Source organism: Ascaphus truei, chromosome 4 (genome assembly GCF_040206685.1).
Source record: "Ascaphus truei isolate aAscTru1 chromosome 4, aAscTru1.hap1, whole genome shotgun sequence".
In the NCBI taxonomy this organism is placed as follows: domain Eukaryota; kingdom Metazoa; phylum Chordata; class Amphibia; order Anura; family Ascaphidae; genus Ascaphus; species Ascaphus truei.
This window is the reverse complement of record NC_134486.1, coordinates 337,320,883-337,342,964: the sequence shown is the minus strand read 5'-3', so window position 1 is coordinate 337,342,964 and position 22,082 is coordinate 337,320,883. Positions and strand designations below refer to the sequence as shown.

General features: G+C 46.9%; 1 long non-coding RNA gene across 1 annotated transcript in view; it reads right to left on the bottom strand.

Annotated features, from left to right (window-relative positions):
* LOC142492139 (uncharacterized) overlaps positions 1-7,966 on the bottom strand; it is a 30,076-nt gene extending 22,110 nt beyond the window's left edge. The window contains exon 1 of the long non-coding RNA XR_012800770.1: positions 7,135-7,966. This is a non-coding gene — a long non-coding RNA (uncharacterized LOC142492139). The remainder of the gene's footprint in view (positions 1-7,134) is intronic.
* Positions 7,967-22,082: the final 14,116 nt, after the last annotated feature.

Here is a 22,082-nt window from a genome sequence, read left to right as displayed (position 1 = left end):
ATGTTATTATTTTGTCTAATTGTTCATATTGATCATTATTGATTATGTAAGTTTAGTTTGTAGCACCTCATATAGGTGGCTTTATTTAGTGCTTACAAAAATATCTAACTAAACATTATACCATTTGTTTTTATATTTTAATTGACATATTTTTTAACTAATAGGGTCCTTATATGTTCCCATTTTTGCTGTTTTTTATTGATATATATCATATACTAGTTATCAAGTTAATCAGTATTCATTGTAGAGCCAAAGTACTTAAAGCCCCCTATAGGTGTCTCAAACTACTGCCTGAAGAAGCACCAGAGTGTGTGAAACGCGTTGCGGAGCTATCATTGTACAGGACAAACACTCAGCTGTTCAGTTGCCACTGACTTTCCCACGGAGCTTAGAGATGCTTTCATCTAGCTAGCTTCAACGGGGGTAGTGGTTCAGCTGCAGAGACACGGCGATTGCGGTGGACTACTCCTTACGGGTATCGCGAGAGGACGCAACCCAGAAGTAACATCGGAGTACTGCAGAGCCAGTTGGTCCCAGAGCGCGGGACTGATCTGTTAGCTCAGCGTCTAACTTTGGGTCTTGCAACAGCTTGTGTCAGACAATCCTGAACCTTCACTACTGGATTACTTTTATTTTACATGTAAGTTACTACTTGCATTTGTTATTGTATTTTTGAATACATCATTCTTTACCATTGGTGCGCTTCTGTGCCTTTGTTTTTTGCATGGTTGATCCGCCGTTGGAGCCTCTCCACAGTGGATGTTGGTGAAGGAGGGGTGCCTTCACGTTACAGGAGCAGCAAAAGGGGAGAGTAGATCTACTTCAAGATCATCATTTTAGGAAGCATGAGCGCGGATTGACTGATTTGTACTGGTATTTTTAATAATATTGTGCGGGAGCAGGGGGTCCCCTGAGCTGAACCGCATTGATTTCTGGCTCAGAGACCCCCTGCTTCCAGAATTACAGGCCCTGGTTTGGGGCATCGGTGCCAGTGTCGCCGCCATCTTTATAGCGGGCACGTCGCGTCTTGGACGCTATAAAGATGGTGGTGACATTGGCACCCAATACCCCATACCAGGGCCTGTAACTCGGGAAGCAGGGGGTCCCTGAGGCTGAAATCAATGCGGTTCAGCTCAGGGGACCCCCTGCTCCCACACACTATTATTAAAAATACATTAATGCTGCTTCATTACAATAGCGGATAGCTGCTACGGTAATGAATTATTGTTTATTGATATGGATGTTTTACTCATAGTGTAGATGTGCAGGGGGTCTCCGGAGGTGAACCGCTTTGGTTTTAGGTTCGGGAACCCCCTGCTTCCTGAGATACAGAACCCATTATGGGGTGCCGGTATCCCTCTGCTTTGTTTACATGCAGCGGTCACGTGATCGGGACATTTAAATACAGAGGGATACCGGCACCTCATAAAGGGGCCTGTATCTCGGGAAGCAGGGGGTCCCCGGACCTGAAACTAATGCGGTTCAGCTCCGGAGACTCCCTGCACATTGTATGTATTGTATTGTATGTCTTTATTTATATAGCGTCATTAATGTACATAGCGCTTCACAGCAGTAATACATGTGGTAATCCAATAAATAACAGATAATATAAATAACAGATCATGGGAATGAGTGCTTTAGACATTAAGGAAGAGGAGTCCCTGCTCCGAGGAGCTTACAGTCTAATTGGTAGGTAGGGAGAACGTACAGAGACAGTAGGAGGGAGTTCTGGTAAGTGCATCTGCAGGGGCCCAAGCTTTATGTGCCATGTGTTCAGAATAGCCACAGTCCTATTCATATGCTTCTTTAAGCAAGTGTGTCTTAAGGTGGGTCTTAAAGGTGGATAGAGAGGGTGCTAGTCGGGTACTGAGGGGAAGGGCATTCCAGAGGTGAGGGGCAGTCAATGAGAAAGGTTTAAGGCGGGAGAGGGCTTTAGATACAAAGGGGGTAGAAAGAAGACATCCTTGAGAAGAACGCAAGAGTCTGGATGGTGCATAACGAGAAATTAGGGCTGAGATGTAAGGAGGGGCAGAAGAGTGTAAAGCTTTAAAAGTGAGGAGAAGAATGGAGTGTGAGATGCGGGATTTGATCGGAAGCCAGGAGAGGGATTTCATGAGGGGAGATGCTGAGACAGATCTAGGAAAGAGTAGAGTGATTCTGGAAGCAGCGTTAAGGATAGATTGTAGGGGAGACAGGTGAGAGGCAGGAAGGCCGGACAGCAGGAGGTTACAGTAATCAAGACGGGAGAGAATGAGGGCCTGAGTCAGAGTTTTAGCAGTCGAGCAACAGAGGAAAGGGCGTATCTTTGTTATATTGCGGAGGAAAAAGCAACAGGTTTTAGAAATGTTTTGAATGTGAGGGGCAAATGTGAGAGAGGAGTCGAGTGTGACCCCAAGGCAGCGTGCTTGGGCTACTGGGTGAATGATCGTAGTTCCAACAGTAATGTGGAAGGAGGTAGTAGGGCCAGGTTTGGGAGGAAGTATGAGGAGCTCTGTTTTAGCCATGTTGAGTTTAAGGCGGCGGAGGGCCATCCAGGATGATATAGCAGAGAGACATTCAGAAACTTTGGTTTGTACAGCAGGTGTAAGGTCGGGTGTTGAGAAATATATTTGTGTGTCGTCAGCATAGAGGTGATAATTAAACCCAAAAGATGTTATTAGGTCACCTAGAGAGAGTGTATACAGAGAAAAGAGAAGAGGTCCCAGGACAGAGCCCTGGGGTACCCCCACAGAGAGATCAATAGAGGAGGAGGAGGTATTAGCAGAAGAGACATTGAAAGTACGATGGGAGAGGTAGGATGAGATCCAGGATAGAGCTTTGTTCCGAATGCCAAGAGTATGGAGAATGTGAAGGAGAAGAGGGTGGTCCACGGTGTCAAATGCTGCAGAGAGGTCGAGTAATATGAGCAGAGTGTAATGACCTCTGTCTTTGGCAGCATGGAGGTCGTCAGTTATTTTAGTGAGGGCTGTTTCCGTGGAGTGAGCAGTACGGAAGCCAGATTGTAGAGGGTCTAGGAGAGAATAGGTGTTGAGAAAATGGAGCAAGCGAGCGAATACAAGACGTTCAAGGAGTTTAGAGGCAAAAGGCAGGAGGGAGACAGGCCGATAGTTAGAAAGACAGGTAGGGTCAAGCTTGCTGTTTTTGAGTAATGGTATGACTGTTGCATGTTTGAAGGAGGATGGAAAGGTTCCAGAGCAGAGGGAGGAGTTAAAAATGTGCGTGAGCGTAGGGATTATAGTAGGAGCAAGAGGTTTTAGGAGATGGGAGGGAATGGGGTCAAGAGGGCAAGTGGTAGAGGGAGAAGAGGCGATCAACAGCGACACATCCTCCTCTGAGACAGTGGAAAAAGAGTCAAGGAAGGCAGGAGGAGAGTTAGGAAGAGGTGTAGGATGGGAGGAAGAAACAGAGGGGATGTTCTGACGTATGGATTCCACCTTTTCCTTAAAATAGTCAGCAAAGTCCTGAGCGGAGATGGAGGAAGGAGAGGCAGCGGAGGGTGGTTTGAGTAGAGTATCAAAGACAGAGAACAGTCGGCGTGGGTTAGACTTGTGCATGTTGATTAGTGAAGAAAAGTAGGCTTGTTTAGCTTGCGAGAGGGCAGAGTTGAAACAGGATAGCATAAATTTGTAGTGAAGGAAGTCTGCGAAAGTATGAGATTTCCTCCAGAGGCGTTCAGAGGAACGAGTGGAGGAACGCAGCATGCGCGTGTGGGAATTTAACCAGGGTCTAGGGTTAAAAGGGCGAGTGCGGCAGAGAGAAAGCGGGGCATGTAGATCAAGAGAGGAGGACAAGGCAGAGTTGTAGTTCCTGACCAGTTTGTCAGGGTCTGTAGCAGATCTGAGAGAGGAGAGGGAGGAGTGTAACGTGGACTCAAAGTCAGGTAAGTGAATAGAGCGCAGGTTTCTGCAGAACCGGGGTGTAGATGGAGGTGGAGAAGTTGAGAAGCGAGATAGAGAGAATGAGATGAGGTGATGGTCAGAGAGAGGAAAAGGGGAAATGGAGAAATCAGAGAGAGAGAAATTTTTAGTGAAAACCAGGTCTAAGTAGTAGCCATCCTTGTGGGTGCTGGCTGCAGTCCACTGTTGAAGGCCAAAAGAAGAGGTTAGAGAAAGAAAGCGGGAAGCCCAAGGGAGAGAGGGGTCATCAATGTGGCAATTGAAGTCCCCAAGGAGTAGAACAGGGGAGTCTGAGGAGAGGAAGAAAGAGAGCCAGGATTCAAAGTGAGAGAGAAAGGCAGAAGGGGGATGAGTAGAGGTAGGTGGGCGATACATGACCGCCACATGAACAGGGAGAGGAGAGAAGATCTGGACAGTGTGAACCTCAAAGGAGGGAAAGGCAAGAGAGGGGGGAATAGGAATAGTTCGGTAACGGCAGAGAGAGGAGAGCAGGAGCCCCACACATCTACACTATGAATAAAATTTGATTAAAAATCTTTTTTTTGTTGCCGATATTTGCGAAGAGAGTGTGGCGGATCTCTCTCTGCAGCAGGTTGATCTCGGCAGGGGACGCCTTATCGGCAGGTTATCGGCAGGCTGACTGTATCGCCACCGGCAACCTGCCATGTTTTGAAATGTTGCTCTCGCACGTATTCACCAGGGATTCATGCCTTCCTGCATACTGCGAGGGCAACACGCCCAAAACATGCCGAATTTGAACCCCTGCCGAGATAGCCTTTTCGGCGCTTACTGCATCGAGCCCTAAGTGCCAGAGTCAGTGTCTTTACTCACTGAGTCACTCCTTCTCTCCTTCTTAGGCTGTGTCCAGGGTGGTGCTGAGCTGGCACGGGCGCTCACGCTCCCCACAATGAGACACATTGCGACAATGTGTGTAGCCTGCATGAGCGCCTGCCTGGCATGCCCGTGAGCTGTAGTCGGCGGTAAGTTGCAAGAGTTTCAAACTTTTGAATCTGTAGCTCCGACATTTGAGCACATGACCGAATTTACCCAATCAGAGGACAGCAAGGCAAAACCAATGCAATACAAGTATTGGGAGCATGTATTGAATCGTATTGGTTGTTGACGTGCTGTCCTCTGACAGGGAGGGGGGGTACACAAAACGGGGGGGAGGGACACGAAATGGGGGGGAACACAAAACAAGGGGAACATGAAACGGGGGGGCACGTAAGAGGGGGGACACGAAATGGGGGGGTAAAACGGAGTGGTGGTGTGGTGTGGTGGGGGGGTAAAACGGTGTGGTGGTGTGTTGGGTTGGCAAACGGAGTGGTGGTGGGGCAAACGGAGTGGTGGGGGGGCAAACGGAGTGAGGGGGGATGGGGGGAGAAAGAGAAGGAGGAGTGAGGGAGAAGGGGGGAGAAGGGGGTGAGAGGGAGAAGAGGGGAGAGGGGAGAGAGGGGAAAGAGGGGAAAGGAGAGAAGGGGGAGAGAGAGAGAGGGGAAAGGAGAGAAGGGGGCAGAGAGAGGGGAAAGGGAAGAAGGGGGAGAGAGGGGAAAGGGGAGAGAGAGAGGGGAAAGGAGAGAAGGGGGAGAGAGAGGGGAAAGGGGACAGAGAGGGGGGGGAAAATGAGAAGGGGGAGAGAGAGAGGGGAAAGGAGAGAAGGGGGAGAGAGAGATGCGGGAAGGGGGAGAGAGGAGGGGATGGGGGGAGAGAAAGCAAGGGGGAGAGAGGGGAGAGAGCAGGGAGGGAGAGAGCGGGGAGGGGGAGGGAGAGAGCACGGGGGAGGCAGAGAGCACAGGGGGGACAGAGGAAAGTACCGGGGGCAGGGGACAGCACAGGGAGGGGCGGGATAGAGAGCACGGGGGCGGGAGAGAGAGAGCACGCGAATTAGAGAGCACAGGGGAGGCAGGAGAGCAGGGGAGAGAAAGAGAGCAATGGGGGGAGAGGGATGAGGGGGCGAATTAGAGAGCGCAGGGGGGGCAGGAGAGCAGGGGAGAGAAAGAGATGGGGGGAGAGAGATGAGGGGGTGGGAGAGAGAGAGGGGGGGGAGAGAGCAGGGGAGAGGGAGGGGGGAGGGAGAAAGCAGGGGGGAGAGAGGGGGAGGGAGAGGGGGGATAGAGAGCAGGGGAGGGGAGAGGGAGAAAGCAGGGGGGAGAGAAAGAGAGGGGGGAGAGAAAGAGAGGGGGGAGAGAAAGAGAGCTGGGGGGCAGAGAAAGAGAGGGGGGAGAGAAAGAGAGAGGGGAGGGAGGGGGAGGATTGATGGATGGATGGATAAACGTGACAAAAACCCTCCACAGCAAAGCATACAGCAAATGGAAATATTACTGTATGCTCATTTGCATGTCTTAGAAAGGTCTGCAACCCCGCCTTTCACCAGTATCACCCAGCACACAGCACTTCCACTGCAGCAAGGGATTCTGGGAAATGACATGCAAATGAGCACACAGTGCCACCTTTTGCTTCAAAACCATTTTTAACATGGTTCCCTATGGACTTAAGCTTGCTGCATGGTCACAGCCAGGGTTAAGATGCATAGCCAGTAAACCCACCCACAGACAGCCGTTTCAACCTTAATGGGTCTCATCAGTATGGGGTTGGTTATACCGGCTATGCAAAAATGAAGCAATGAGGATGGGTTTTACCATACTTAGGAAACTGGAAGGAAAACGGCGCTACTGCGCATGTCCGGAAAAAAGCTCCCAGAGTGATCTTCACACAACTTTATTGAACACACACAGGGCTACACCAGCATCTCCCCCTGCTGGTGTAGCCCTGTGTGTGTTCAATAAAGTTGTGTGAAGATCACTCTGGGAGCTTTTTTCCGGACATGCGCAGTAGCGCCGTTTTCCTTCCAGTTTCCTGATACCTTTTGACGGCGGCACGCAGGAGCCAACGAGGAGAGTGGGCCCCAAACCGGAGGAAAGCAGGTGAAGTATCATACCCCTCTCCCTGCACCGGTTACTTCTGTGGCCTGGCATAACTCCCTCGCATGGCTCCAGTGTCTGAAGCATCCAGACCTGGTCAACTACACTGATGCGCACGACAGACCTATTGTTATTTACCATACTTAGTTAAGTTATGGTGGGTAAAAAAAGTGACAAAAACCCTCCACAGCAAATCATATAGCAAATGGAAATATTAGTGTGTGCTCATTTGCATGTCTTAGAAAGGTCTGCAACCCTGCCCCGCCCGCTCCGCTCTTCCCTTCACCATATGAGCATATGTGGACGAATTCACTCACTTTTTGATGTTATGTTTTTGTTTGGAGGACGTTTCAAGCTTGGTATCTGGTCGGGGCCTACTTCACCAGACCCAGTCCTTGGCCTTGCGTGTAAACAAAGCCCAGCTACTTGCAGAGAATGCCACCCTGTCACATTTATCACTCCATCAGTAATATGTAGTTATTGTATAACAAGCACAGATGGTTTTATTTATCTGATTCAGCATATCTGTAACTGTTTCACCATTTGAGGCACTTAAATCCACACTTGAAGATGTTTCTTTATTTGTAAACACAGCCCCAAGTCATAAGGGCGTTTCCATGGATACCAGCACAGAAGCTGCAGCAGTTAAAAACATAGCCCCGTCTGACAGAGACAGTTGACACTGGTGATTAAAATGGCTGTGCAAGCTGCAAGTCCCTCATGTACTGTAGAATGTGTATGTCATTTGTGAGTCTGTCACAACTGCAGGGAGTCGCTTTGTGCCCAGACAGGGTCCTCACAGAGCTCACGTTGAATTTAAGGCTGCCTTCACTTGTCAACTGTAATTTTCTGTCCCTTCTAACTGCCTCTGTGTAGGTCTAAGATTACCCAACCAAATGATAAGATGTCAAAGTAATTTTTTCTTTATGATGAAAGGATTTCCATCCCCAAATTCAACAACTTGCATGTTTTTTTTTGTGAGGAAAAGTCACCTTAAACCGTTTAAAAGGCTGTATCAGAGGGAGCTTCAGTGGGAGGGAGGGAGCTTCAGTGGGAGGGAGCTTCAGTGGGAGGGAGCTTCATTGGGAGCCTCAGTAGGCAGCAGCCTTCTCCTAAGCAGCCGTCTTGGAATCAAAATAATTCTTCTTTAAAAAGAAAAATGAATGCAAAGTAATTCAATGGCCTTTGAATCTAATACAAGAGACAATTAAGCATATTATAAGTATTGTATGTATAATTATTTATGTATAATTTTGTTTATATAGTGCCAACAATATATGCAGCGCTTTACAAACGTACAATACAAGGTAAATTACAAACAATGGGGATAAGTGCAACCGGTAAATGACAAGATAAGGCAAATGACTCTGCAACAAAAAGCTTCCAATCTACAGTAAGTGTTATGTTGGAAGGCTTACAGACACAGTAGGAGTAAAAGTGCATTATTAAAAGTGCTGTCAAAGGAGGTCATGTGCACCTGGAGTTCATAGTAGAGGCATAGATACTTTAATGAGATGCTTCTTTTAAGAGGTGAATTTTCAGCTTTGCTTTGAATATGAAAAGTGACGGTGCTAGATGAATATTGTGTAAATGCAGACAGGCAGATTTATGGAATATAGCTTGTCATAGACAGTGGACAATGACAAAGTATGGGTAAAATGGATACAGTATATCATCATTGTAGAGGTAAAAGTCATTAACTACTGTACATTCTTTGAGTCCTGAGTATAAGGTGATTAAATTTTCTTTTTGACATTATTTCAAAATCATACTTCAGTGTTTCCTTCTAACATAAAAGGTCTACTGGTGCTAGCTTTACCTGCTGGCTCACAGCGATCTGAGCCTCCGCCACTGGGAGCCTGGGGCAACAATAAAAGTACTGGCAGCACCTCCACCTGTCCAGGATCCCAATAATATGAGATAACCCCAAACAGGAAATAGGGACAACAGATTTTATCTTAAGTTGATAACCTTTACTGCATATGTCACACAGAATAAACAGAAATACAATCCCACTATTAACCATAACCAACCCTTGCAGGATAGAGGAATGACCCACCACCGTGTATTCCCACACCGTGTCCAATGTACCAACCAGCCCCTTGGTCTCTCAACCCCAGAGTGTCCCCAAGGAACCCACCCCCCTCCCCCCACCCAACGCGGGATCAGCGCCTGGATGTTATCGGTATGTTGGTGCACTTATGGAAATATATGTCGGGCGCTCCAGCACCCGAACCCGCTGACACTTCAAAAAGGATCCGTCGATCCAGCGAAGCCTCCCACGATGAGTTCCCACCCCAGAGGATGCCTCCAGCATGCCTTGACGTCTGTCCAGTAGTCTGGTCCCAGACTAGTGTAGGGATGTGGTAGGAACCTCATATGTGTGTTCGGTGGGAGTGTGCCAGGTTCCGCGGCGGCCGTTAGTACAGGGCGCCGCCATGTTGTTGCGCAATCTTGCAGAGGGCACTGAGAGAGTTGGAAGGTCGCGCATGCGCAATGGAAGCGCGCGAACGACGGGCCTGTAAGAGAAAGGCTCAGTTGAGGAACTACAACTCCCATGAGCTCTAGAGTGGTCACCTGATGTGAGGAGCCAATCAGAAGGCTAGGATTTCGGGAGGAGGAAAGGGAAGCGTGGGGGAGAGACCACGCTAGTTAGAGGGGATCCGGAAGGTAAAGGAGGAGGGTGTATGCGTGCAGGGGGTCCGTGACCCACCTGCATAGGCTAGCTTTACCCCACAGGCCCTTAGGAAAACCCCTGAGTCACAGTAGGTTGCTGTGCTGCAGGGACGCCCATAGTGGTAGCGATCAGTCACCTTACTGTGTAGACAGCTAGGGACAAGTGTGCGGAGCAGGTTTGCTGGTGAGCTGCTTGGGACCAGACAGCTGCACTGTGGACATCAAAGACCAGCAATGATTCGTCTGATCCTTTTCGAAGTGTTACCGGTCACCGCCGTGACCGGAAGGTATTTACAGCAAGTGCACCAACACCGGTCAACAGGCGCTGATCCCGCCTTAGGCGTAACTCTTTGGGGACACTAGTGAGTGGCCAAAGGCCTAATACACGGAGCACTCCTTTCTATTAGTTTAAGGACACGGTGTGTGGGGCACACGGTGACGGGATAAGGACATACTCATTAAGAGCGTGGCTGAGCCACTACTGTACAGGACAATACTCATTAAGAGCGTGGCCGAGCCACTCACGTTATAAGGACATTATCATTTAGCTGAGTTAAGGTTAGATTACGTTATAGGTTATGTGTTGGGTTATGTGCTGTGTGCTAATATGATAGAGTGCTAAGGTATCGTGCATTATAGTAAAGTTGGTTACATTACAGATGTGTGTGTATATGTTTCTTGCCCAGGGGAATCTCACATCACGAGGATCCTGGGTAAGTGGAGGCGCTGCGCTAATAAGTGTTACCCCAGGCTCCCAGCTAGTGGATGCTCAGATCTCCTGGAGCCGCAGGTGCATGCAGTTACCCGTATTCTCTTTTAGAGTGTAAGAAAAAGGGCTACACTAGGAATATCAGATTACTCAGCCTCAGCAGCTTTGTCCCTGACTGTTACTGAATACTAAAGGCAAGGTCCCTACACAAAGGGCTGTCCCTACAGCAACCATAAGCTGGAGGTGACTCAGGGCCTTAACTGGGGCCTAGGGGTACATTGACCTAATGCAGAGAGTCACAGACCCCTGCATACGCACCTCCACCCCTCTGTAGCTCCCAGGATCAACTGCCTCACCCTTGCAGCATTCCAAACTGTTACAACTGTCTCCAGCGGAATCGTTTCACACGATTGGCTGCCATGCATCACATGTCTCAGGCTCCTCAGGCTCATGGGACTTGTAGTTCCTTGCTAAACCTGTCTCTATGGGCCGCCATGTGCACCCTGCGCATTGCACCTGCGCCTGTGCAACCTGACATGGCCACCGCCCTGCGCATGCGCGAACCTTGCGCAAGATGGCGGCGCCCTGCTACGGAAGCCGTCGGCGACACAATCGTCCTAGATGCAGCCGCTTCTCTTCCCCCAGCTGCCCTGCACCTCATCCTCCCCACCGGAGCCCAAGGGGAATCCCCGATCGCCGCGGAGGTTAGTGCCAGAAGAGCTAAAGGCAATAACCCAGAGGGGAACCTGGCAGAAGAAGCCATCAGCAACATTCACTGCCACTGAATTTTGCCTGCTTCCACCAGCAGGAGTCAGGAGAACAAACACACACATACCCTCTGCAGAGTGAGCGGTCAAATACGCCCTCCCCCCCATGAGCTTCCGAGCTCCCCCTCCTGCCTCCCCCCCCAGAGACGCTGAGCACCCCCTCCCGCCCCCCCTTGAGCCGCCGAACACCCATTCCCTCCCTGTGAGATGCCGAGCACTCCCTCTCCCCCTCAGTGAGTTGCTGTGAGCCATAGAGCACACACCCCCAGTGAGCCACCACCGTGCACACACCCCTCTGCCAGTGAGCAACCGCCGAACACCCCCGTGTCCCTGTACCTCCGCCGGAGGGCTGGCTCCAACAGAAGGCACCAGCAGCAGGACACAGGCGGGTTAGAGAGTGGGAGCTGCTCCGGGCGGGGGGCTCAGACAGACCCCCTCCCCATGTCTTCGTACCTCCGCACATCCATGGGGCAGGGGGGAGTCAGGAGAGAGGGGGAAGGACCCCAAGAATAAAACACAGAGAGACACACACACTGACTGACACACACTAACTGACACACACACACACACACACACACACACACACACACACACACACACACACACACACACACACACACACACACACACACTGACACACACACACACACATACACACACACTGACACACACACACACAGAGACACACAGAGACACACTAGGAGTTCAGTTACTATATAGAGGTGCAAAAAGCTAAAACACGCGTTCTAAGTATAACTTCTTTGCATTTTAGCACTGAAAGTGTGTCTTGATTATTAATTAAAAACATCACCATTACAAATACAATTTCTGTGACAAAACAGTGACAAAAGACAAAGAAGTTTCACTTAAAATGTGCGTTATCAGCACACAAACAACTTTTTATTTTTTAATAGAAATATCAAGAAATTCCAAGTCAGGAAGGACATTTAGTGAGTTTTTGGCAAAAATGCACTTCATGAGTTCTACCTCTATAACGACGATAGGTAAACTTGTTAATAAAAAGTTGTGTCATATACAAAAGTGTAGTATTGTGAATTAAAGATCTTAATACTAGAGCCATAAGTCTCTGGGCTCTATTTATCAAAGGCAAATTCCTGGCACATTATTTTGGTACAAAGCACGCTGAAATATACTGGCAGTAGGCAGCACCTGTGTATTCATCTTAGTTGTGTGCTTTTCAGGTATGTCTGCTACAAGATGAGGGATTTATGGAGAAAGTGGGAGGAGTTAGTGCAGTTATATTTGCATATTCACCCAGGTCTATGTATTAAGAAATGTGTGGCTTGTGTTACTTTTCTTGATGGTTTTCTGCATTGATTTTCTCCGTCACTGTATGTTCATGTTGTGAACTACTGTACAGGATTTCCCCTCTCAGAAACCAAAAAAGCTTTTTGAAGTTAGATATTATGCCTCTCACAAAGGAATATTTTCCTTGAAGCCAATGCAGCTTAACATTTATAAACTGTTCATGTCGATATTTTAACCATATGTAGCCCTGGTAAGAAATGGGGCTATAGTTCTATCCTCCTCCTGGTATAATCCCTGGTAAGGGCAGGTTTCCAGGAGTTATCATGGGTTTCCCCCACTTCAAGCACTTGCCCTGAGTGGTGGAGGTAGGTCACCTAACCCTGTGTCAAAGCAAGAGACACAGGGGCGGTGCCTGCTGATATCATAAAAGAGCAGTGCACTTCCTATTTAGTGTGTTAGAGTGTGCTACAGTTAGTGGCAGAGTGAGTTACAGTATTGAGTTAGAGTTGGAGGAGAAGAGTGATCAGCTCATGAGTAGAGCTGATCCAACATTGTGTAGTAAGGTGGACCAGTACCTCTCACCCTGCTTAGGGGGTGAGGGAAGAGTTAGCCCCACTCTGGATGCCCTTGATCCAGAGTGGAGGCAGGGAAGGACCATCACAAAGGGAGAACAGTTGGTGGACAGTGTATGAACTAAACTGTACCTGTCGGCTGCTGCTGCTGCTGCTGCTGCTGCTGCCCTACTGTGAATATAGAGACTGCTGCTTAGAAAGAAAGACAAACCTTTGTGAGAACACTCTCTGGTAAGGATTCCACCCCGCATTCCAGGGGCTTACTAAAGATGGAGGCGCTGCACCATTGAATCAGAACGAAGGCATCCACCCCAGTAACCTGTTCCTGTTATCCCCCATGTCATCACGGGAGACTCAAGCCCTCCTGTTGCCAGCAGGTATGCACCACACAAAGACACGTAGCCAGACCCCACTACACCTTAGGGGGGCCGATCTGCAATTGGCCCAGGGAGAGGGGGCTACACATATGATATCAAATGTTTTCCCATCTGCTTTGAGTCAACAGTATTATTCGCTATTCTGACAGTTTAGTAGCATAATTCTCCTCAGTTATTAATAAATGAGCGGTATCTAACAAATATTGTGCCATCAGAGAACTGTAATAATTGATCATTCCTATTGGTAAATAGGTGGCAAAGTTGCAAATTACTGTTGTATATGATTTGTTACACTGTAAACCAGGCAAATTTAGCCCTTTGTGTCCAGTCCGAGGACTTGACATAACCAAAAGAGTAAACATGGGAATTCAACTATTGCTCACAACTGTATTCAGTATTACATATCTGCTTGCACCGCATACTAATAAAGATACAAACAATAGTATAGCATATGCTACTAGCCACAACAATGTTTATGTCGGTCACTGTAGCCTGTGCACCAGTTCTGTATGACCTCAGCCTACTTCACTGTATCTTCCTTTGACTCTGGAATTAAAAATATATCATATAATGTTTTGACAGAAATTACATTTTACCTGTAGATTTCTTTATTAACAAGAATAACTATATAATATTAAATATATTCTTAGTGTAAATTATTATGATATGTACACGGCTCTAGATTAGTTCCACTTGCTTGAAATGTATATGATACAAATTGTAAAACACACTGAAGCACTAATGAGTCTTACAGTACTTAAAACTCTTTTGCTTGATCATAATAAATATCAATGAACTAGTGACCATCATATTGGGTTTCTGGACAGATTATCTATTTAGAATTGGTGACCTATGCTATTCTTATGAATGAAAACATTAAGAAATAATATCTTGTCTGTTAACTTATTTTTTGAAATATTGCAGACAATCAAATGGAAAGGGATTAGACAGTATCTGGATTGAAGGCTCTGATTTGGCTATTACTAGAGAAGGATAACAAAAAAGGGTACTGTATTTACAGCACTGACACACACCTGCACAAATGAACTCAATTATTTGTCTGTTTATAATCACAAAAAAGGAATCTACAGGAAAGCTTTCACAAATATCATTTATGTAATTTATGAAATACTGTTTTCAGTCTTTTCTTCTTTGTTATGACACTTAAATTGCCTTCGGAGGAAATACTTGCCAGCCATTTTTGCATTGAAATTTTTAATTGCTAGTCTTCAACAGAAATGAGAAAATAATTACTTTCAGCATCGGCTCAGCTTTAACTTTGACATCTCATATGGGACACAATCATTAAAACAATGTAGATTTAAACCATTTCCTTTAAATAAGGGAATAGGGACCAATAACACCTGCCTCACAAGATCTGACATTTCTAGACAATGTAGTTAAGGATTAAAGTAGAGCTCTTACTGTAAGTACATCTCACTAAGCTTTAAAAACAAAAATCTTCAACCTTAATAGATGCATTAAACAATGTCAAATAAAAAATAATATGACTGATTCATGTCTTCCATGTTTTTCTTATGGATAAAACTGCAGTCATCCATATTTTAATGATCTTTGTAGGTTTCCAAAGCAGTAAATCATTTGAATGAGATACAGAATATACTGTATATTAAAAAAAAAAATGACTAACAAGCACCATCCGTATTGTGAAGCAAGCACAGCTTCTTTCTATTTATATCACATGACAACTACCACCTGCCTCACAGTTAGGGATCATCTATAAATTCTCTCATTAATACAGATGTAGCAGGCATTCTTGCAAAAGCATGTTAGCCTCGCCCCCTTTAAACACACGGCTAAAGGCTTTACAATGGTGTCTGCTCCTACTGGCGCATTGTGTGTCCCGCTACAATGCACCAGCGGGAGCAATACCGGCTGCTCCATCTGTAACACTGTTCAATATAATAGACCATCTATAAATTATACTCTTTTATACATTTGTAACATGGTTTCCCACCCCCAACCTCACTAAGGGACCAGTGTTTGGGAGTAGGCGTATTACAAGGTGTGTGTGCTGCTCTACCTGTATGCTTGCAGGAGTTCTGAGTGGTCTGCCAGATGGTAAGGAGACAGAAACAGGACTGGCTCGAACAGGTCTCTGGGTTCTTCTGGGTTGGTGTCAGCGTCTCCAGCGGTGATGGAACCCACGGGGTGTGGGTGTCAGCCCCCATCACTGCACGATCATATTCCTCCTGCCCAGGAACTGACACCAGAGGCAGAGGTATGTGACGGTGAAGGGGTACCCATGCTATGAAATAAAGGTGTTATACCCAGCTGGGTGTCCCTGAGTCATAAAAAGTAACTTTGAAGTATCAGTTCTGCAGTCCAATGCTGGCTGCAGTCCTGAAAATGTATTATAACATGTCTGAAATGTGCCTGTGAAGCATAAGGGCCGTCTAACATGGTTTTAGGGGTTAATTGATTACGTGCTCTTGTGGTTAGCGGTGAGCAGCGACATTTGCAACACTGTCACACTGGCTAACCACAAGACAAGCAGGGGAAAGCCGTAACCACAGAGTCAAGTGGATAATTGACTTGTGGTTAGATAAGTGGTTCTGAATTGTAACAATGTCGGCTGTGGTTAGCTCAGTCAATTAAGGTCAATTGGATAAGTGCATCTGTGGTTATTGATCTGGACCGGGATTGCTACATTGAGTTCCCAACCGCAGACCGCAGACCTCAGATGGGGAGAAAGGTTAAACCACATACCATATCAAATCCACAATTAACAATATAACTTTAGTTAGGAAGGTCGTAGCTCTCTAATTTTTGGTATGCAGAGTGTTAGAGAGTACTCATTTAGACTGATATGATTATATTATTTGTAACTTGTGCATAAATGGGAATAGCCCTGGTTTTGACATATTAAAAGTTATGTGAGTTGGGGAGTTTACATGTCAGCCCGACAGAACCCCGGATACATTAGGGATGCACCAGGTTAATTTATGATCAGCTATTCCAGAGTGGTCCTGCATACTGGAAGGTCCGGAGTTCTGAGACACCCTGTGGAGCTGGCTCCAGGATGTCTGCAGAGGTCCGGAGCTTCAATAGATGCCGACCCGGTCCAAGTGTGAAGTGCCGGAAAGTGAATTAAAACAGTTTGCCTAGCAAATGGTGAGGTATCCTGAAGGGGGGTAGACATTCTGTCACCGGGCAGGGGGTTTGGCCCGGTATGCTAAGGGGGTCAAGTGTGAAGTTAGCGCATGACCCTTAGCCTGCTGTGACGCCCTTTGCCCAGCTGCAGGAACTATTGTCAACCTTGCTATAGGTGGGAGTTTGCTTCCCACGCCAAAGATTGGTTTCCCATTGCCCATATAGGCTTGGGAGGGTATTATAAGCCCATGCAGGCCATCAGGTGAGTGTTCTTCTTATTTCATCTGAAAGGATAGCGTGCGGTACAAAATATGTTTTTCATTGTAACCAAGGATTTGTACCCCGCTCAGGATTTCGTAAGATCTAAGGACTTGTTAACAAATTCTGGAAGGGCAGAACGGAATTATTTCATTTGGCGGAGATACAGGGACCACAAGCTGTGCCACTAGCCAAAAGACCGTTTCACGTCTTTTGCTGTGTATCAACCCGCTCCTAGGAATTGAGACCTAAAAACTATATTTCGTGGACTTTCGTTCTAGAAGCAGTTTATTTCATTTTGCCCTATCCTAGTAAGTGTTTATTCGTGATATTTTTGTAATTCAAGCTGTGTGTGTTCACCTGTAAATAAATCACAATTTGTTTTATCTCATGCTTTATTCAATCAAAGGATCCAGATGGTAAAGTGCTAAAAGCGTGGTCTCCTGTGGCAGGCTTTTAGAACGGATTTTATTGCAGGGCATGCTGCATCAGCTCTTCTTTACAGCACATCTCATTCTCCACTCATCCCAGGCTTTCTAGACGGTGCATACCCATCCATAGGACTCTGATCCTGGGGATCTCTAGGCCAGCTGGCCTAAAGTGAGCAAGCTTGGACCGCCATGGGGAAGGCTGATAGCTCCTTCCTCTCTCACTAAGGAGCAGAGGACAAGGACCTTCTCTCCCTCCTCACTCTCTGAAGAGATGAGCGGAAGCACACCCTCACTCCCGGAGGAACAGGGGAACAATCTCTATCCCTCCTCTCTCTCTTAGGAGCTGAGAGGAAGAACTCCCTCATTTCTCAAGGGCTGAGAGGAAGAACTACTAACTTTTGGCAACCCCCTAGAAACCTCTGGAAGGGGCGGGTTCATGGACTGTACCCACCCACAAGGTGCTGTATACAGGCCATGAGTCACCACCTACCTTCCTTCACTTTCAAGATAGCAGAAGGGGGGTCACTGGCCCATAGATTAACCTGCTAATGCCTGGAATTTAACAGGACTTACATAGTGTATCTGCTATGTGGAGAGAAACAGGTACTTATGGAAAATACCCTGTTATACACAGTACATAGCTCCACATCTTATGTATCAAACAAAACACAAATAGCTATGTGTTGCAGGTCCACCCCAGTCTACTATTCTGCCCTAGGGCTGGCAGTAAACCCTGGTACTATCAGTTTACCAATAGTTGGTATGGGGTTTTCCCCCTTCCTTAGGTACAGCACTTGAGTAACAGCAGGGGGTGTACATCCTTCTGGCTGTACTTAAGGGCAGGACCGCCCTAAAGTTAGTAGTGTTCCTTCTCTCTGAGGAAGGCAGGTCACACAACTGGGAGCCTGAGATTGGGGCGTTCCCAGGTGCTCTTCTCTCCAGGGGAGAGTGAGTGTGGACCATACATCTGCCTCTACTAGGGAGGTAGGGAAGAGCTAGGACGGCTGCGGTTGCCCTTGGTCTGTAGTGGTTGGTGCAGAAACCATCATCCGGTGAATCCTGAGAGACTGTATTGGGCAGATCCTGCCTTATTCCTGTTACTACAGTGTATAGTAATAAACCGTTCCTGTTTGCAATATACCTCCTGCCTGGTGCGTGACCTTACTGGGGGGGGGAGATGTAATAAGATATACCATGGAAAATCACCTTCAGTTTCTGGAGTCCACGGCAGATGGAGGAGCTGCACTGCTAAGGAGATATGTGGGGTATGAACCCCAGAAGCCTGTTCCTATGTCCCCACTACCATCGGTGGATGACTCAGCCCTCCTGTTGCCAGCAGGTTTATGCGCCACACACCCTGTAATGGCCCCTTATCTGCGATCAGGTGGGGGAAACAGCATTACATATGCATAAAAATACCACACTATTCTGTAGCATATATAGCAGGCCAACCCCTGGGTCCCACTTACCTCAGCTACAGCGTGGAAGGTTGCTGAGCGCTGCAGGGGGTGCGTGTGCCGCCGGAGACCGAGGCAGACCCGCTGTCAGTCAGGGAGGCAGAGATGTTGAGGTCAGCCGAGAAGGGAGCACTCCAGTGCTCCGGAAGCTCCGCGGTGCACTCAGCTAGCGAGGCCACCATCTTTAAAGTTGCGCATGTGCAGAGCGTCTGAGGCTATGGTGGCCAGTAGAGAGATAGGTGCGCATTGCAGGTGCCTAGCAGCGGCCATTACAAATAAGCTCCACATGGGGAACTACATAACCCAACAGCCTCTGGGGCTGCGAGATCACCTGCTGCATTACAGCCAATAGGGCTCCTGGATTCTCCTGCTCAGAGATAAACACATTTGGTGTGCTGTGAGCCACGTCAGTCAGAGCTGGGACACCAGAAGGGTAGGGTGTCCATGTGCAGGTTGTCAGTGGCCCCTGCACTAGGCCAGAGACCCCCCTAGGCCACAGCTAGGCCCCGAATTCCCTCAGTTTGTAGTTGCTGCAGGGACCGGCCCATCAGTTAGGGACACAGCCCCTGTAGTACCATTGTGAGGAACACAGCTGCATCCTGGCCTCCAGTGGTCTTGGACCAGACCACCCATGAAAGAACAGAGACTATCTTCATGGTGGGACACTTCAACCGGATACCACCCCACGTGGAGGCGGACGCCATCGCGAACAACGTTGCTGGATCAGTGGATACCTATCTTCAGTTGGCACTACAAGGTGTTGGAGCACCCAGCAGGTTTACCTCACCTCGACAAGTGCACCAACTGTATACACATTAGTGGGGCAGTGCTGTCTCACACACTTGGGTGGGTGGCTACTTGTGGACACCAGGGTGGTTGGGTGACAAGGGCCCCTAGGTACTTTTGGGACTGTGTTACCAGGTTTGGACATTTTGTTGGAGGGTACGGCCGTGCGTGGCCTAATTGGTGGGACTGTTATTATTGTTCTTCATATGCATGCAGTTAAACAATATTTTTACCGGTGTGTGTTTTATTGCATGGATCCTGTGATGGGGTTATCCTACATAGTAGGATCCCGTACAGGTGGAGGCACTGTCCTCGAATAGATCAGACACACCCCAGGCTCCCCCAGGCAAAGGCTCAGGCCTCCTGCGAGCCACAGGTAATGCACCACATACACGGAAGCCATCATATCTCCCAGGGGGTGGGGGAAAGTGTGCTACACATATATACAACAGTATTAGTATCTGAAGTCTTGACCGATATTTCTACTTTCATTTCGAAACAACCCTATCTCCTGTTAAATCAACAAGTCTCAATTAATATTTTAGGGTGTCTGTGACAGGATGGATCCCCTGTCAGATAATGATGGAGGGGAAAACTGTATATAGAGCTTTCGCCACACTGAGCAGGTTAATTAAAGAGCAGGCTGGCTTAATTAGCCTCCTGAGATAGCTCATTAGAGATTTATAAAAGGATACAACTCTCACAGCACTTCTGATCCAGGAAGGTAAGCAGTCTGAACTACTTCTGTAGAAATACAACACTGGTATATGGACTTTCCACCCCATCCCAGCCTGGAAGCAGCTGGGGCCCCAAAGGTAAACATTCCTATGCCTGACTTGTGTTATCATTGGCGTCACGTACGCACACCTGTGAGCACGTGACCTGCCAAGGGTAAAAGGGTTAATACACAGCTCTCTAGGTGCTCCACTTTTCACCATCCGCAAAGGTCTCACAAATGAGTAATATCTCCTCTCACTCTGTCCCAATATACTATCTGTCATGGACAGAACACATGTGAGTACATGACTTAGATATGCAACCAGGGTTAATACACATGACTACTCTAGCCAACTCCCCTTTCGCCTGCACAAGGTACTTTAAATGTGTTAATATTTACCCCTTACTCAATTGCAATCATATATATATGCTGCCACTACCCAAGAAGTATCAAATATAACATTTGCAGTCTCAGGTCCCTGTTTATTAAAGAAAAACTATGCACTTACACAAATGTGTCTGAACATGTACTTCACTCTAAACTGAGCGTGCAACGGTTCATTCATAGCCCAAAGCATTATTTATTAAAGATTGTCCTAATATATATATATATATTAGGACAATATATATAGTCTATTTAGATATATATATATATACCGTTAGGTCCGGAAATAATTGGACACTGACACAATTTTCATAATTTTGGTTCTGTACGCCACCACAATGGATTTGAAATGAAACAACCGAGATGCAATAGAAGTGCAGACCTTCAGCTTTAATTCAAGGGGTTGAACAAATATATCGTATGAAACGTTTAGGAATTGCAACCATTTTCATACAAAGTCTCCTTATTTCAGGGGCTCAAATGTAATTGGACAAATTAACACAATCATAAATAAAATGTTCATTTGTAATACTTTGTTGAGAATCCTTTGCAGGCAATGACTGCTTGAAGTCTGGAACGCATGGACATCACAAAACGCTGGGTTTCCTCCTTTGTGATGCTTTGCCAGGCCTTTACTGCAGCTGTCTTCAGTTGTTGTTTGTTCGTGGGTCTTTCTGCCTTAAGTTTTGTCTTCAGCAAGTCAAATGCATGCTCGATTGGGTTTGAGATCAGGTGATTGACTCGGTCATTGCAGAATATTCCACTTCTTTGCCTTAAAAAACTCCTGGGTTGCTTTCGCAGTATGTTTTGGGTCATTGTCCATCTATAACGTGCAGCGCCGTCCATCCAATCAACTTCGCTGAATTTGGCTGAATCTGAGCAGACAATATATCCCTATACACTTCAAAATTCATCCGTCTGCTTCTGTCTTCTGTCACATCATCAATAAATAATAGTGACCCATTGCCATTGTAAGCCATGCATGCCCATGCCATCACACTGCTCCACCGTGTTTTACAGATGATGTGGTATGCTTCGGATCATGAGCCATTCCATGCCTTCTCCATACTTTTTTCTTCCCATCATTCTGGTACAGGTTGATCTTAGTTTCACCTGTCCAAAGAATGCTGTTCCAAAACTGGGCTGTCTTTTTTAGATATTGTTTGGCGAAGTCTAATCTGGCCTTTCTGTTCTTGAGGCATATGAATGGTTTGCACCTTGTTGTGAACCCTCTATATTTGCTCTCGTGAAGTCTTCTCTTTGTGGTAGATTTGGATAATGATATGCCTACCTCCTCGAGAGTGTTCTTCACTTGGCTGGATGTTGTGAAGGGGTTTTTCTTTAACATGGAAAGGATCCTACGATCATCAACCAATGTTGTCTTCCGTGGACGTCCAGGACTTTTTGTGTTGCAGAGCTCACCAGTGAGTTCTTTTATTTCTCAGAATGTACCAAGCTGTTGATTTGGCCACTCCTAATGTTCCTGCTATCTCTCTGATGGGTTTTCTTTTTTTTTTTGCAGCCTAATGATGCCCTGTTTCACTTGCATTGAGAGCTCCTTTGACCGCATGTTTTGGGTTCACAGCAACAGCTTCCAAATGTGAATGCCACACCTTGAATCAAGTCCAGACCTTTTACCTGCTTAATTGATGATGAAATAATGAAGGAATAGCCCACACCTGTCCATGAAACACCTTTTGAGTCAATTGTCCAATTATTTTTGGTCCCTCGAAAAAGAGGGGGCTAC